Source organism: Nelumbo nucifera, chromosome 2 (assembly GCF_055504915.1).
Source record: "Nelumbo nucifera cultivar China Antique chromosome 2, China Antique-T2T, whole genome shotgun sequence".
NCBI lineage: Eukaryota > Viridiplantae > Streptophyta > Magnoliopsida > Proteales > Nelumbonaceae > Nelumbo > Nelumbo nucifera.
This window is the reverse complement of record NC_142650.1, coordinates 110544781-110553561: the sequence shown is the minus strand read 5'-3', so window position 1 is coordinate 110553561 and position 8781 is coordinate 110544781. Positions and strand designations below refer to the sequence as shown.

The window sequence follows — 8781 nt, the reverse complement described above, 5'->3', positions numbered from 1 at the left end:
TCAAATTTTCAAAATAAAACTCAACTTATGAAAATTTTTGAAAAACTATAAATTTACTAAAAATTTAAAAAACGAAATGTTGAATTAAAAAAATGACAGCGCCTTATAACCAACCATCCTGAAAAGGAACAATCCCTTGCTGTATTACAGATTAGTTGAACACAATACATAATCTCGATGAGTGGGAGGAAATCTCTATAATTAATCGACAATGCCATCCGATGATCCAACCTTTTATCAAAGATTTGTTGTCATTGGAAGATATCTAGTACCAATTGGATGTTATGTTTGATTACCTTGGAAAAGGTAAATGTCTCAAATAAATGCATTTTACTACTCTTAACAAAGAGAAAATAAATGCTCATTTTCACAGTGAATAAGGCCATGTCTCCCTTAATTGTAGAAGGGAGTCATTCTTGATGGATGGAACCCACCCATCCTAAAAAGGAATAGTCCCTCCCATATGAGTACTAGGAATAGAATGCATCCAATGTTTAACTAGGTCAAACAATACAAAACATCTAAACAAAGAACGGTTGGGGTGTCTTACCCAATAGGAGATTCGTTCTACCACTCCCAGTCGAGATCGGATCTGCTCCTCACACAGGGCGCCTCACACCGATCTCACACACACATCCTACCATGCATTGGAAACGTCTTCCGTACTTATAAGCTATTATTCATGGGAGATGTTCTCAATGCATAGTGGATGTGCCTGTGAGGTGCCCATGTGCGAGGAGCAGATCCGGTCTCCTCCTAGTCAAAGCAGAACACAACAATGCTAAGTTCTTGTATTTTCCATGAAACGGTTGGGGTATCTTTGTCGTCATCACTCTCGGATTAGTCATAACTCCCAGTTAAACCCAATGGGATCAGTCATCATTACAATCTTCACTCCGGTGCCATTGTTGGTGCTACAATCCTCTTGGCTGATTGGATTAGAGGTGCCCTTAGTTCATCGCTAGATGCTCCCAGTGTTGATGCTCTGAGTTTTCTGTGACAAATAGGTATTTTAGGGATTTTTGAAAAATATATCAATCACGTAATGTTACATGTTAATGGTTTATGACGGAGAATTAATGGTAGGGGAGGTTTTAGACAATTTCCAGAAACAATAGGGGTACTTTAAGACAATATATAAACAGGGATGAATTAGTCAATTAGCTAAACCATAAGAGTAGTTTAAGAAATTTGCCCTTTATTTAAATATAGATTCCATCTTAAATAGTCAATCCACCAAGTTAATGCGACTAGTTCCTGGATTGTCACAAGTCACAACTAGGGCTTTCGACCTTCTATGGTTCAGATCATATTCGCATATTCCATATAACATTAATACAATAAACCAAATGATCTTAATATTATAATATTTACAATATTAGATTGAGAAATATGCATATAGATATTATTGATATTATCAGATTCGATTGAGGTGGATCCACGTTCAAATTAAGGCCCCATTTGGTCGTACGAATAGGGGTTTGGAATTGGAATTGGAATGGGCTATTCTGATTCCACCTGTTTGGTTAGGCAGAATCAGAATTTCATTTCCATTCTTGTTGGACTAGCATTCCCTCATTTGAGGGAATGGTCATTCCCTACTAGACCTGTGTCGGATTTGGGCTTCGGGCTGGGCCTATTGAAATTTTGGCAAAAGCCAAGCTCGAGCCCGACCCATGAACATGTCTATTCTCTACCCCTCCCTTGGGAATGAAATCTCATTCCTATTGATTCCAATTCTCATTCCAGTTCCTGTCTGAACCAAACAGACTATGGAAATAGACTATTCCAATTCTGATTCCGAAGAATTTTAATTTTGATTCCGATTACGAACCAAGCAAACCCTAAATGGATTTGATGTAATCATTATCTGAGTTAATCAAATTAGATTTTAAATTGGGTTTAGATAATTGAATACTATTAATAGCAACAGTCAAACTTAAGATCAAATTATTTGTTGATATATCATTTTTTTATCCATAAACAAAAAATATTATTGATTATTAACAGAATACAAATTTGCATAGGGTTCTAGCCAGGAAGGTAGATGAAACCATCTAGAGTGGTTACATATGAAGATTTAGCCTTCTGGACAATACAATGAGTAGCCTTATTCATATTATAATTCTGCCATAAAATAGATGTATTCAACCCATAATAAGCTGAAATAGTTGAAATCTTTGAATTCGAGGAAAGGGATGGGTTACCTCCATTGTGTAGCTCCATGAAGAAAAGAATAATATATATATATATATGAGTAAGTAAATAAATAAATAAAAAATATCAGAAAATAATAAGCTTTCCAAGTAAGGACTTAAATAGATGCATTGGTGTGTCTTTGGGCCACATTCCAGGGTGTCTTTTGCATTACAATTCTCCACCAGGCGTCTCCTCATCATTCTAACTCGTTGCTGGCAGTTCAGGCCATATTTAGGCATCTCCTCATCTATTCTGACTCGTTGCTGACAATTTAGGCCATATTTGGTTCATTGCTTTGAGCTTCATTCTTTTTATTCTTTCTCATTCTGAGCAAGAATGGATAACATTAGAGTGTTTGGTTACAAACTTCTTGCTATGGGCCACATTCTTTTTAGAATGAAAAATCAGCCCACAACACAAAAATTGAGGTAGCCTGCAATATGAAAAATAATCATGCCCCATCTTGCTCATTTTCATTCTTTGAGGAAACTCTGCCTATAAAACCGATGCCATAGATGTTTACTAGTAGACTACTGTGGAAGTAATTTTATAAAAGTAATTTTACACAAAAGCACTTTTATGAAAGTACTTTAATAAAAATACTTTTACGAAAGAACTTTTGCAAAAGTACTTTTATGAAAGCATTTTTGTAAATGCACTTTTACGAAAGTACTTTTATAAAAAGCACTTTTATGAATAAGTATTTTTCCATGAAAGCACTTTTGTGAAAGCACTTTAATAAAAACACTTTTATAAAAGTACTTTTACGAAAGAACTTTTATGAAAGAGCTTTTATAAAAGAACTTTTATGGAAGTACTTTTACGGAAATACTTTTATAAAAATACTTTTACAAAAATACTTTTAAAAACACTTTTTATGAAAGTACTTTTACAAAATACTTAATTTTATAAGAGTACTTTTACAAAAGCACTTTTATGAAAGTACTTTTATCAAAGTATTTTTATGAAATCACAAAAGTACTTTTACATAGGACACTTGTTAGTATGAAAAGAATTCATCTTTAGGAAAAAAAGCGTTTGATTCTTAGCAATATTTTCTCATTCTAACTATTTTTACCCATTATTATCCAATTTAGAATTTCATATTGGATAAAGATAAAAAAGAATGAGAATTGAACCAAACATGATCTCAGGCACCGAAGAACAAAGCTTCTTTGCACTGGTCTTGTCTATAGCTTTTACGAAAGACCAGAACTCTTCTCCAATCTTTTGCGTTTTGTCATCTTTGTTTTGTAAATAGAATGTTTAATCAGCTAGCGCATTCAGTGGCCCAAAAAGCCAAAACTCTGAACTAGAACTTATTTTCGTTTGATAACTATCCATCTTGGAATAACTTTATTTCTATAGCTCTGTTATAATACCCGTTTAGTTAAAAAAATAGATGCATTGGTATTCGGCACACCAGATCCACCAACCATAACAGTACGAGATAAAGTGTGAGACAAATTTACAGTTTTTTTTTTTTAACCCAAACTTTGCTTTAATCAATATATGTGAAAATGAAATCTTCAGAATTTTCTTGGAAAGTTGAAACTTCCTTCACAGACGTGGATGCATCCTTCATCAATTCGGATTGACATATCTGTTACCTCTAAGGGTATGTAGAAAGATAACATTGATATTATATAGATGAAATCATCAATTTTTCATCACCCTATAAATTGAAACCATGGCTTATTACATTTAGGGCTGTGAATGGGTTGAGTCTACTTGCTTCCGGTTTTAAGATTTTGTCTTAAGGAAAATTGGGTTGGGACCAGTTCTTGCTATTTCAAACTGATTCAATCCTGTGTAATTGATTCCGTGTAAATATCGGAGCGAATCAGCTAATATATCAATGAATCAGTCCTCCGTTGGTTAGTGGTTACTAGACCTGTTCATAGGTCGGGCCGGGCCAAGCTTTCACTTTGTATTAACAGATTTTTTAAGGCCCGAGCCCGACCCTCATAAAAAGCCCGAAGCCCGAAATTTATCCCATGTTGTTACTAGTGCTGAAGTGGCTGAATAGAGAAAGAGAGAGAGAGAAATTATAAAGAAAAAAATAAAAAAATGTATATATTAAATTATAAATATATATTTCAATAAATATTATGTATTTTATAAAATATATAATGCTGAGTCGAGCCGGACCGGGTTCGGGCCGGGCTTTTTTGACAAATCCCGAGCCCAACCCGTAACACAGTTGGGCTTACTGTGTTAGGTCCGAGGTCAGGCCCGCGGGCCTAATTACATGACTAAGCCCGACCAGGGTGCGGGCCAGGCCATCGGACTACCCGGCCCATAAACAGATCTAGTGGTTACCAACTATTTTTTTTTTTAATCTTGATGATAAGAGCACTTTTCCAAGTTCCTTTCCCTTCGTAGATTCTCATGCATCTCTCTCCTTTCAAATGAACTCCAAAGATAAAAAAAAAACAAAATAACTCAAATTCATAAACCATACTGAGCTATTTGACTGATTGATTTGACAAAACTTTCATCTTTACCCATGATAATAAGAAATCAAAATCTTAACCAAAGCAAAGTTCCACCTTGATAAGTCAAAATTTTGTTTGCAGAATTGCAGCCATTCATTTTGGCTTTGTAGTTACACTTTGTTAAACATTGCCGATGATCCAATCGAAACTGAATGGCTTTGTAGTTACACTATGTTAAACATTGCCGATGATCCAATCGAAACTTTTGATGTATTGTTGTGGCCCCACCTTGAATTGGATGGAGTGATGTCTTAACCGAATTGGTCCCTACTTGTCCTTTTCGGTTAAAAAGAAGATGGAGGACAATTATTCTTTTACCCCACACTAATGGTAATGTTTCAAGCCCAAGAACATTTCCAACAACCAAAATTTTTCTGGGACCACAGTAATACATTAAAGCTAATAAAGAGCATGTTTGGTTCCGTTTACGTTTATCGAAAAAACGGTGCTATCTTAGTGCCATATCAGCATCTGGCGCAATAAACGTTTATTGGCTTCAAAACCACTGTTTGGTACGTGCATTTATTAAAAAAAATGTTTATGCATTTATTTTTCTTGGTTTTCGTGAAAATAGCTGTTAGGGGAAGCGAGAATTGTGTTGACATGGATCCTACGTGTCTGTTGACATGTCACCCAATGGTGGTGATCCGGTGCAATATGTTTTCTTCCTCTCTTATATGACCCAAGTTCTAAAGCACTAGAGAGAGGAGTCTTCGCCGCATCAGAGGAGAACACCCAAGCGACGATCAGAGAGAGGAGTCTTCGATGGAGGGAGGAGCAGTTGCCGCCGGCAAGGTCCCTGTTTTCTCCATATTTTCTCTCTGATTTCTCTCTGTTTTCTCCTAACATTTGTTTTTCCTAACTTTTGACAACATTTCTGATTTTTTATCTCTGTTTTCTTTGATCTCAGGGAGAGAGTTTCTTGTATCTACAACAATCAAAGGCGAAACAGAGGGTATGTTCTCTGAGATCTAGGGTTATTTTCTATTTTCGTCCGTTATTATGCTTGTGCTATGCTTTGAATTCATGGGAGTTATAGATTGCAAGTGATTCTATTTTCGTCCATTAGTAAAAATGACAGAATAAGAGGAGGGGGCTTTAGAAGAAAGGCATATTTATTGATTTATTTTGAGGTAGCATTTAGCTAAAGATATAACAAGATGTTGAGAAAGTGAGTTTTTGAATCTGACAGCAAACAATATATGACACAGTATGGAAGGTTGCCTAGATTGTAAGTTCATGTTTTTCCTACCATACAAGGAATTGTTGATATGAACGTGTATCTAAATGCAAGAAGATCACCAACTTTTGTGGATCACATTCTTCAGAATATTGATGACCATTACCTGGTGTTGGTTCTGGTTGTTTGGTTCTTGGTGGAGGTGGAAGAGTAAAGATCTAACCTCTGGCATTTTCACATAAATTGACGCTTTTAGCCCCGAATCTATGTTTTCATACTTATCAGCCTGAGATTTTACCATCACATCCTAGCAATGACCGCTATTCTTGAGAGCCAAATCATTATGTGGGAAGAGCCACTCTTAGAATATGCAAGGGATTAGGAATTCTTGGAGGATTGTTCTTGAAGTACAGATTGCAATTTGAAGATAGGTGACAAGTTTAGTGTTCCATCTAGAGACACAAGTTTTCTAAAATTTAGGCCATGAACTTTTTGGTTTCAAGTTTGGTGAAGTTAGTGGTAGTGGATTTATGTGGGTAAAGGGAACCATTACATTTTGGGATGCAGACCCAAGGTCCATCTTGGTACAAGTTATTTCGTTCCTCCATTTAGGTTAGTGTAAATTGCAGAATTTAGTTTAATTCAACTAAACTAGTCTTTGATAAATGGTAGGGTATCTTTGTTATTCAAAAGAAAAAAAAAAGTGGTCTGATAAAATATTGGAAAGAAGATAGATGTTGGTAACTTTACATTTCAGAAATGTAAAACAATTTCGTGTTGTTTTGCTCAATTTTCTTTTGAGTAACATAGATAGGTAGAGAGAGAGAGAGAGAGTCAAAGTGAAAGGGTCATATATCCACCATTGGATGTGGATTATATCATATATTAACCATTGGATCTGAAAATTGGTCTTCAAATTGAAGCACATGTAATTTGGACCGTTGGATTGACTAATGTATCATATACACCACAATGAAAGTGTTACACTGAAACATCCATATGGCTGCTTCTTGAAACACCCCACCAAACAACATGAAATGGAAAAACGTTTGTTGTTGCTAAAGTGTAAAGGGGTGTTTCTTGAAACGCCCAAAATAAACTTAACCAAACAAAAAAAAAACATTTAAAGTGGGTGTCTATCAGATAAATGCCCACCCAATAAACATAAATGGAACCAAACACATACAAACTGAGTGGTGGCTTGGTTGGTACGTAAATTGGGTAGTCCCAGAATGGATGTAGTTTCCTGGGGCCAAACATATTTTTAGCTGTAATGGATGCAAACACGAATTTCAATAAAGCATATGCCTTTTTTTTTATTGATATACTTTTAAGCTATGTTGTGAAAGGATGCAAATGGTTTCATGCTTGATAAAAGAAGTAAATTTGCATTCAAACGGGCTTTTGATAAAAAAAAAGCATATACTTTATTGGAATTCATGTTTGCATCCATTACGGCTAAAAGTTTCTTTGCCAAAAAGGTAAAATTGTTAGTGCAAAACTAACCCAAATTTGCAATTTATATGAACTATTTTACACTTTACATATTTGCATTACACTTATTTGCATAATTTCCAAACACAGCCTTACATCTTATTATCAATGTAAATATGCATTTGAAAATGTATTTTCTGTCATTTGTTAATAAATAAATGTAATATTGCCAAACACAGGCAAAAGTGAAACAGAGTGCAAATTTACCCTGAACTGGGATTTACACTCCATTTACATCGTTTCCAAACACAGCCTTATTATCAATGTAAATATGCATTGAAAAATGTGTTTTCTATCATTTGTCAATGCATAAATATAAATGTTGCCAAACACAGACAAAAGTGAATAAGAGTACAAATTTATCCTGAACCGGGATTTACACTCCATTTACATCATTTCCAAACGCAGCCAAAACACTTCTACCATTCCTATATGGTGCCCAGCTCTAAATGCCAGAATCCATATCCCGAAAGCCCTTCCAAATGGGCTATAATTTATAATAATAACAACTTCACATTTGTATTCAAAATTGGGCATTCTTTGTGCCAAGAATATAAGATGCTTTAGACCTTTTTCTTTTAATACCACATGTGCAAATATACTTTTTCTAATCGGGCCTTTCAAGTTCAACCTTATAAGATTCAGATCATATTCGCATATTCCATAACATTCATACAATAAACCAAATGATCTAAACATTATAAAATAAAATCAACTATGAATGGGTTTGGTATTCAGATCGTATTCGCATATTCCATAACACTAATAAGAAATATCTTCCATATGGCTTGAACCTAGGACCCTCTACCCAAATGGAGATGTATGCATATAAAATAATATTGATTTGTCATATCAGATTGAGGTCAATTCATGTTCAATTTGATCATAACTGGATTTGATATCTGAGATCCTTATCCAGGTTAATCTAATTGAATTTTGAATTCGGATTCAGATAATTAAATAATATTGGCAGCCCTAATCACACCTAAAATCAAATTGTATTCAAGGGTCAGTTTGTTTGCAGTGCAAATATTGGCATAAATGCATGGGTATAAATTAGATCTATTCATGGGGCCTTTAGGCCCGACTTTACATTGGTTCAAGCTTAGGCTTTGCGCTGGATTCATTCAAATTTTGGCAAAGGTCAAATCCAAGCCCGGCCCATAAACAGATCTAATACAAATAAGCTGAGTATAAATTCTGATTTATTTTACTTTGTTTTATTTATTTGTAAGGAATAAAATAGGAAGCAATCATTTTATATGAAGGAGAATGGAGATAGAAAAGTGTCATTTGTCTAGACGTGAGGTAGGAAGTAGGGGTGTCAATGGACTGATTTTGGGTTGGACCCCGTTCAAATCAAAATCAATTGGAATGGATTGGATGGATCAATAAGACATAGACCAATCC

At 34.9% G+C, this 8781-nt stretch overlaps 1 long non-coding RNA gene across 1 annotated transcript; it reads left to right on the top strand.

The window, feature by feature from the left end:
* The first annotated feature begins 5290 nt into the window (after positions 1-5290).
* Positions 5291-7197, top strand: LOC148802789 (uncharacterized). Its single transcript, XR_016082979.1, has 2 exons — positions 5291-5492; positions 5608-7197. It is a non-coding gene; the product is annotated as an uncharacterized LOC148802789 (long non-coding RNA).
* Positions 7198-8781: the final 1584 nt, after the last annotated feature.